This window comes from Cryptomeria japonica, chromosome 7, assembly GCF_030272615.1.
Source record: "Cryptomeria japonica chromosome 7, Sugi_1.0, whole genome shotgun sequence".
NCBI classification, from domain to species: domain Eukaryota; kingdom Viridiplantae; phylum Streptophyta; class Pinopsida; order Cupressales; family Cupressaceae; genus Cryptomeria; species Cryptomeria japonica.
In genome coordinates, this window is record NC_081411.1 from 488159754 (window position 1) to 488168990 (window position 9237).

At 32.6% G+C, this 9237-nt stretch overlaps 1 long non-coding RNA gene across 2 annotated transcripts; it reads left to right on the forward strand.

Annotated features, from left to right (window-relative positions):
* The first annotated feature begins 365 nt into the window (after window positions 1-365).
* LOC131065680 (uncharacterized) lies at window positions 366-1846 on the forward strand. 2 transcript variants are annotated; one of them, XR_009111459.2, is made up of 3 exons: window positions 366-855; window positions 1143-1191; window positions 1552-1846. It is a non-coding gene; the product is annotated as an uncharacterized LOC131065680 (long non-coding RNA). The 2 variants fall into 2 exon arrangements; XR_009111458.2 differs by lacking the exon at window positions 1143-1191.
* Window positions 1847-9237: the final 7391 nt, after the last annotated feature.

A 9237-nucleotide genomic window follows, 5' to 3' on the forward strand; every position in this document is an offset into this window, starting at 1 on the left:
GTTTGCCTCCATTTCATTGGCACTATAAATGGTTTTCAGAGGCGTTAGTGAAATTTGGTTGCATCTTATTGGCCTCTATTGAGAGGTGCAAAATTCAACAAGAGAGAACGCACGACATTTGATGTGTCTGCCAGTGCATTGCAGGGGTTGTTCGTCAGTGCGTTGCAGGGCAGTTCACTCCACATTATTTATTCTCCTCACTTTTAATACCTAATCATGACAAAATAGAACAAGTGTCATTCGCTTTAACACCTAGTCATTACAAACAGAACAAGTGTCACTACAATGCACAAATTTTTCTTCCTTCAAAGGCATATAATGTGCTCGGTTTTCACACAATCCAAACCCACTACGGAGGATTTTGGGTTTTTATTAGTTCCTGCCTTGCATGGAACTATTGCCGATGGGGCAGTCATTAACTGTTTATTAATCCTTAACTCTTCTTTTTTCGGGTTTTTATTAGTTTTTGCCTTGCATGGAACTATTGCCGAGGGGAAGCCATTAACTGTTTATTAATCCTTAACTCTTCTTTTAAAATAAGAGAAAAAAACAAAGAGGGGAGCTTTCCTGGTTGTTTCCAATACCATGATTTTTCTTACTTTGTCGTGTTTTTGTTGACAGTTATTTTACATGTAAATGCAATGTGGTCCCTTAAAATATAGGACAGGTATTCATGAGGAAGTGGTCTTGCTTCACCACTTAATAGTGCTTCGGATTCATCGGAAGACTTGGTCATGGAGGAGTTAGTGAACTCAGCCAAAATTTAAAGAAAACAATGGTGTTGATGGATCATCCCAGAAAAACTTTCTAGATGTTTCTCATTGTGATATTTGAACCAGGGGACCGTAGAATGAGGTGAGGGTGATTCGTACACAGTTTATTAATGCATATTCACGCATCTTATAATCCTTCCTTGTCCAGTTCTGAGTAAATACATTAATGACTATTATTAGATGTCAATCCTTATGTTATTAGATGTAACACAACTTCGTGATGATGAGCTATTATTTTGTACCTAATTTTCAAAGTGTATATTGAATAGTTATGATTCATATGTAGACATGTGTGCTAAACAAGAGCATATTCTCACATGCTTTGTATGAGGATTCAAATATAGTATGATAAAGTGCTCTATATTGTAGTTAAGACTGGACGCGATGTAAAGATGTTGAGGTTTAATGAAGTAATAAGGTACTCACTCTAGCAGAGATATGTCGGACAACAAGATTACATCAAGTTTTAATTCTTTCTATATGTATGTAAATTTCCTGTAAATTTCCTTTTGTCTTTGATGACATTTATGGTTGTAGCTTTCACTATATAAATATTTGGAGGTTAATTTTTTCTAGCAGTTTATAGTAGATAAAACTCATTGACACTGGCTTGAGAAATGAACTATAGCTCTTTGTAATGAGTTTTACAATTGTTTATTTCACACTGACACACACCCAAATGCTTTGAGAATTTTGTAGTAACTTGCAATTTTATGTAGAAGTGTGGTGATGGTTAAGCCTGTCAATTGATTTATTATTTTTCTGTGTTAATGGACAGCTAACATTCTTGCAAAGTATCAACCTCTAATCACAGATGGACAAAGTACACCAGGTGCCTCTCAGAAGCCTGAACTAGCCTCAACAACTATCCATGGCGGGCAACTCAGTAAGGAAGAAATGGAACATGGGACGAAGTTACATAGTGAGTACAGGTGACTTGACACCCTCTAGTAATGGAAATTATTTTTTTCTCGTTTGTTTGGTAGACTTTTTGCATTGCCACTCAAGTTGACAGTCTTTGATCTGCAAGAATTGATTTTAAACTTCTTAATGTACATATTTCATTTCTCTTACATGTTATCACATATACACTCAATTTTATTGTTTCATATTGAGGTGGGAGAAGAGCTATATGTATATATACACAAAGTTCATACATTTGTGTATTCCCATTTTTGCATTTATTTTTGTGGATGGTGTGAACTAGTAATTAAAATTTGTGAAGAATACCACCTTCTGCTTTCACAATGCGCAGGCTCTTGTAAAATTTCATCCGATGTTCAAGCCTAAATGGATCTTGCTTGGTACATTTTAGCCATGCACATGTTTCCTTTTATCAAGCTTTGCAATGATCCCCAGTTCCTCAGTATCTCATATTCTGATTAAAAACTTCCAAGAAACATAATCCAAACTGTCTGAAATGTGGCATGCATGCCCTAATGAACATGCAGTTCAGTATTGATGGATTTTGAGGAGGAGTCTGTTCATTGAGCTTTTGGAGATGAAGACGTTAGGCTGCAAAATCGACATATAAAATAAATGACACAAAAATGAGATTTTATGAAGTGTATTGCAGATTAACAGTGGCCATTATTTAATAATCAGAGATAGATTGCAGAAACTCATTCTTAGCTGTCAGAAATTTAGTGTCCATCATAAAGAAACTTCGTATTATTTTAAAAAACAAATCAATTACAAAAGAGTGTGCAAAACATTATTTAAATAACACCGAAAAACATTATTTAAATGGCACAAAAATCTTTATGGAATTCACAGACTCAAAAACTAAGCATTCACTGCATAAAAAATAGTGCAAACTAATAATAACTTATTTTCTTTCAAAACTGCCCTGTCATATATGGCAGGAACTACGCTGCAATGTAGCTCTTGTTCATTTATGGTCAAACATTCGAATCGAAATAAATTAGCACTTGTATTTCAATGAGGTGCAATGGTTACACGATATCATGATATGGTTTGGGTAATATATTGGAGGGCAGGCAAAAGTTGTGAAAAACAAACATTGCCTTTGTTTGGAGTAATTATCTAGAATATAATTTAAACCGGCAAGTTATGCAAAATATTTCTGTAATACAAAGTATTTTTACCATGTATGAAGACAATTAACTTAATATATTGATTACATTGAGTAGATTTTGTAGCTGGTTGTTGAAACATCATATTTACAATTGTCGCTATTCTGGAAAGATACAAAGTTATGCTATTTACTTCATGGATATGTAAGTTTGTTCATTTGTTGGCTTGTCCTGCAAAATCTTTTTTCCTTTTTGGAGCAAGGTTCCATACAAATGCTTGACTGTGGTAAAAAATAAGTCTATTGTTGGGCAAACTTTTTGTGCTATATTCATTGATATAAAATTTCGAGTTGTATAATGTTAGAAGATATAATTTGTGAGTATTTGATTTATAGTAGTAGTATAATTGCAAAATGTGTTTGACAATGTATGAACACAATTATCTTAGCTACGTAGACATTTTCTTTGTTATTAAGTGGATTGTAGTTGATTCCTTTGATTGATATGTATGCTTGAGTCTTGATATCATGTATATATAGTTGAGTGAGTGTATTTGGTTTGTTTAATGAAGACCTAGCATTTCACCTATTAAAGGTTTCAAATTTTGAATTGTAAAATACACAGTCAAATATCAAAAGGCACAAGTATAAGGAGATTTCAACAACTATATAGCACAATTCTTAAAATTGAAGACAATATTATATTATATTTGTTTGGAATAATATTCATTGCATAATTTTATTTAAATCTAATAATTTTTTTTTCAAATATTGCAAATTTAATATTGTAATATATTTAAATTTGTTTATGTTACATTACAATCTAATAATAAAGAACATTGTTGCTAGCTTAATATTGTGAGCTAAGCCTATAATTTGTTCTTTATTGCCCAGATTGTTGGTGGTGGGTTTCTTAAGGGCATTTGGGGCCCCAACAAGGCTTCAGATATAGATTCCTCAAGTTCACATTTCCATACTATCTAATTTCTTCTTAGTTGTCACTAGATGTTCCTATTCCAAACGTTAGGGTTAAAGCTAGGATTATGATCATATTTAGGATTGTAGATGAACGCATAACCTTACATCCCAACCCTAATATAACACACATTAATGCTAACCATAATACTAACCCTACCCTTAATGCTAATTGAATCCCAACCCTAACACTGCCTCTAACCTTGTTTAAATCTTACAAACACCAACTCCAATCCTAATTGAACCCTAATGTTAACCCTAATCCTCATTCAACTATAACCCTAACCCTAATCTTTATCCCAATTTTTAAAACTTTATCCTAACGTTTATCTATTGTGGTATGATGATGATGTGCTAGTACTATATATTGATGGTGTTTTGAGCATAAGGAGATTTTCATCTACTATTGCATTACTCAAGTCAACTCTTTAAGGCAAATTTGAAATGATTGACTTGGGTTTATTACATTACTTGCAATTTGACTCAAGAATCAATATTGCACAAGCTAAGTAGACTCTTGATTTACTTACATGATTTCACCTAGATACCTACAAACCATATTTGACTCCCTTTTTATCTAGATTCAATCTTGAGGCTTCCTATGCTATATCAGGGGATGATGCTACCTTGTATTGATAACTTATTCGTAGTCTCATCTATTCAAGATAAAAAATGGTATCTTGATACTCCCTTTCATATCCACGACCCTCAATGATATCCATGGACCTTATATTTTTGTGCATGGTTAGCTCACTTATTCAATTATAGAGACTAGTTTTATAAGAACAAATGTAAACAAGGACATATCATAATTGATTTACAAGTTTTAAAGCTTTTTTCTAGAAACAAAATCATAATTTTTTTAGCACAATTAAACAACAATCTCTAAAATATTTAACATCATTTCACCCTCTAAAATCTAGATAAAAATTATAATTAATTTATTTATATTTTGTACAATTTAAGTTTATATTTATTATTTTAAAATTGTACATCATATATTTTAATTAATTATAATTTATTTAATAATAGATTCATATATCAAATATAAGTTAATAATTTTTTTAATTTATTATCTAAATAATATTACTAAATTTTAAATTTTGTAAACTTAGTTTTTAAATGAATTTTGTTAGAAGAAGTAAGTCTTTAACCAAGTCAATTCCTTAAAATGACAATAACATTCTAATAATAATTGGTATTTTGATTTTAACTAATAAATTATTGTCCAAGGGGTTGAGCTTAGTTGGTTAAAGCATTGAGTTCTCAATGTGGAGACCCAAGTTCAACTCTCATGAGGGACACATGTGTGTAGAATTCTAAGTTGTGACTCTTGGTCTTCCATTGGTTGTTTAAAGTGGATTTCTAAGTTGTGACCCTTGGTCTTCCAATTGTTGTTTCTAGTTTGGTGCTCAAAAGGAGCTAGTATGTAATAAGTTTGTAACGTGGATGCTCAAATGAGCAAAAATGAACTTTGTGATTCTATGATACTTAATACAAAAAAACTAATAAATTATTAGAAATTTTTAGCACAACAATTTCATGACTTTCCAAAAGTTCAAGTAAATGAACACAATTTCAATAGCTTCAAAAGAACAATTATGTGAAGTATTTGAATTGCGGAGTTTTAAAAAATCATTTGAATTTGACATGAGGAATGAGAGCAATAAATAGCCTAATGAAAGAATCTTCTATATAAATCAAAAGATAACTAATTTTGTTGTTCTTGTGATGGTCTACCAACTTTTATTGTCTTTGATATTTTTTGTGATTGAATACTCTTCACCTATCACATAATAATATTTTATAAATGATTGTCTTTTGAATTTTACAACACTATTTAAACACCTATTATAAAGAAAAATTGAACATTTTTATTGAACTTTCCCACTAATGAAAGAGGCTTGGTTATCGTTTTCTCAATTCCGATAAGGATCACATTATATATGGCCATTGAAGAAGCTCGAAAGGCAAAGTGGATGCCCAAAAACCTAAAAATTTTACTATGATCAATGCACTTCTAGCTAAAGTTATGAAGCTACTAAGGTGTAGGGAGAGTGGATTAGTAATAGCACCAAGTTTTGTGCTGTTGAATGGCCAAGATAGATGCTTTGAAAAAAGTATCCAAACACTAGATTTCCTCCTTGATATGCATCTCCTATTCAATGATAGTGGGAAAAGAGTCATATGTAAAGTGACCATTAACTAGCTTGTTCGATGACTTAAGTAGGACAATATCTTGGGTAAGCTTACAAGAAATAGAATATGCTAAGAGATACCCAAACCCTTTAGTAGAAAGAACATAGAGATATGGTGCAAGAGGAAACCCTTGTTTGATTAAGTATGAATGATCGAAGGCCTGAGATTGGAAGGCATTGATGGTGATACAGGTGGAGGCATGTAGAAAAAGCTTATTAACAGTTTGAATGAAATACAATTCAAACCCCAAAGATTGAATCATAGCAATAATGAAAGGCCATTCAATGCAATCATAAGCTTTGATCAAATCAATTTTTAACAAAGGGCCTTCTATTGTGAGCATCGAGCCCAACCTATTCCTTCTGAGATGATAAGATCCTAACACAAAGAAGATATACATTAGTGTAGATGTAATTATTGACAAAAAGAGTGATTCAATTTCTCCACCCACATCATCACCTACTTCTAATAGTGCTCCTATATTCAACATGGATGGAAAAAATGATAGGAACATTGATAGTCAATCAACACTCACAAATGTCACAAAATGTTTACCAAAGTGGTATACTAGTACCATTTATGATGCGAAGCTAGATGGAGTTCCAAGCACTTCCACTCTAGGTCCAAGGAATCACAACATGGCGCACAATGAGATAAATCTAGCCTTGATGAATTTGTTTGTTGATAACTTTGAACCATCTACTATTCAGAAAGCATTGGAATCAAAACCTTGGAAAGAGGCTATGGATGCAAAGTATCGATCTCTGATGAAAAACAACACTTGGGAGCTTGTTGATCTACCACCTGTTAAGAAAGAAATTGGATGTTAATGGATATTTAAAACTAAATATAAGGCAGATGGTAGTATAAATAAATATAAGGCTAGACTTTTAGCCAAGGGCTATGCATAAAAAGAAGGGATAAACTATGAGGAAACATTTGCTCCCATAGAAAAAATTAAAACCATTAGAATGATTTTTGTTTTAGCTATCCAATTTGGATGGAAAATATACCAAATGGATGTAAAAATTTCATTTCTCAATGGAGACCTTAAGGAAGAGGTCCATATGACCCAACCAGAGGGATACATTACACCTGGTAAATAATAAAATGTATGCAAATTAGTCAAGTCTCTATATGGTCTCAAATAGGCTCCTAAAGCTTGTTATATTAAAATTGATAAACACTTACTAGAACAAGGTTTCACTAGGCATCTATATCATCCTAATCTCTACCTCAAGGATTAAGGGGGGGTATCATAATCATTAATGTTTATGTTGATGACTTAGTTATCACATGCAACTCAAAAGAAATGATTGAGACAACCAAGAATGATCTCAAGAAGGCTTTTGATATGATAGATCTCAAACTACTGCACTATTGTTTAGGCTTAGAGGTACAAAAAACTAATCACCATATATTTGTATCTCAAAGGAAATATGCCAAGACACTTCTTGAGAAATTTAGAATGATGGATTCAAAACCCATGTATACACCTATGCAATCCATATTATAGTTATGTATGTTTGATACATCTCCTCAGGTGAATGCAACTCTCTATTGACACATTATTGGAGGTTTGATTTACTTAAATTACACCAGAATAGATTTTAGTCTTTCTATTATTTATCTATCAATATCCATGCAAGAACCAAAAATGTGTCATTGGAAAGAAACAAAATACATATTAAGTTATATCCAAGGTATAATGAGTCATGGTTTGGAATATAAAAAGAATGATCAATTATTCTTGACATGATACATAGATGAAAACTATGCAAGTTCATTTGATCATAGGAAATCCACATATGGATTTTTTTTTCTTGGGTTCAGGTCCTATTTTTGGGGGAAGTAAGAAGCAAGCCATGGTCAGTTGTTGCTCAACAAAGGTAAAACATTTCTTGGGGAAGTAAGAAGCAAGCCATAGTTGCTTGTTCCTCAATAGAGGTAGAATATCGTGCAACAAGTGCAATATTTTGTGAATAAATTTAGCTATGTCACATATTAGAAGGATTGGGGGTATCACAAAACCATCTTATAGTCCTTTATTGTGACAATCAGAGTGCTCTCAAGCTTGTTTGTAATCCAGTGTTCCAGGAGTAGACCAAGAATATTGAAGTTGTATGTCACTTTACAAGGACATGTTCAACAAAACAACATCCAACTCCATTTTTTGTTGAACTCGGGAATGTAACATGCATATATCTTCACCAAGCATCTTGCATCTATGAAATTTGAAAGTTTTTAGGACATTCTTATTAGTACTTTGAAATTTGAATGTTGGATATTCCATCATTTGCACCCGTATGGTTGTTTGTTTGTTTTATTTTTTGGTTGTTATAATTTGTTAACCTATTGAGGCTACTATTTGTTATATATTAAAACTATGAATGGATGGTTATCCATTTCTATTTTGTATAAAACTATCACATAATGGAAATGAAGTTATTCGATTGCTCTATCAAATCTAATAACAAAAACCAATATTAGGAAAATTCAAAGAGAGCACTCCTTGAGAGTGACGTGAAGGATGCCATTTTGAATATATATCGAGTCTTTCATGTCTTTAGATAAATCAACTTTGGCATAGACCCAATTCTAAGGAAGCTTGCTAGAAATGATCTTTCTCAATGCAAATAACCTTTGTCATAGAGGAGGCAATGACATGTAAAATATTCCAACATGACAAAGGGAGACCATGAATTCTATCCAAATAGCCAAACAAAGTATTTTGTCATCCAAGATTGAAATTTTTTATGTCCAAGATTTAAATAGCAATCCGTGGATGTGGAAATCACCAAAATGAGGAGTTGAGTTTGGAAAACCCCTATATAGCCACCACCATATCCTCTTTTTTCTTTGTAGGTGCAACTATACGTTCCTAGTGGAGACAGAAAGAATGGACAACATTCAACAGACTAAGATAAAGCTACATCCAAAAGAAGAACTTGGAAAAACTAGACCAAGGTGATTTGGGTGCCCCTGTCTAGGACTAGCACAACCAAAGTGCCCATGTCCCAATAAAACAACATTACATTTGGCAGTCATAAAGAGGAGAGTCTCATAACCCAAGATCTCCATTTGTGTTTAAAAAATAGGAATACCAGGGTGACCATATCGCCCCTATCTCGAGAAATCAGCCTAGAATTGTTGTCACAAGTGCACCTTTGAGTTTTCTATCCATTTATGTACTTGTAGTGAGATTGTTTCTTGTATATTGGTCTATTAGAATTCTTTTAGTTTCTATTTTCATTA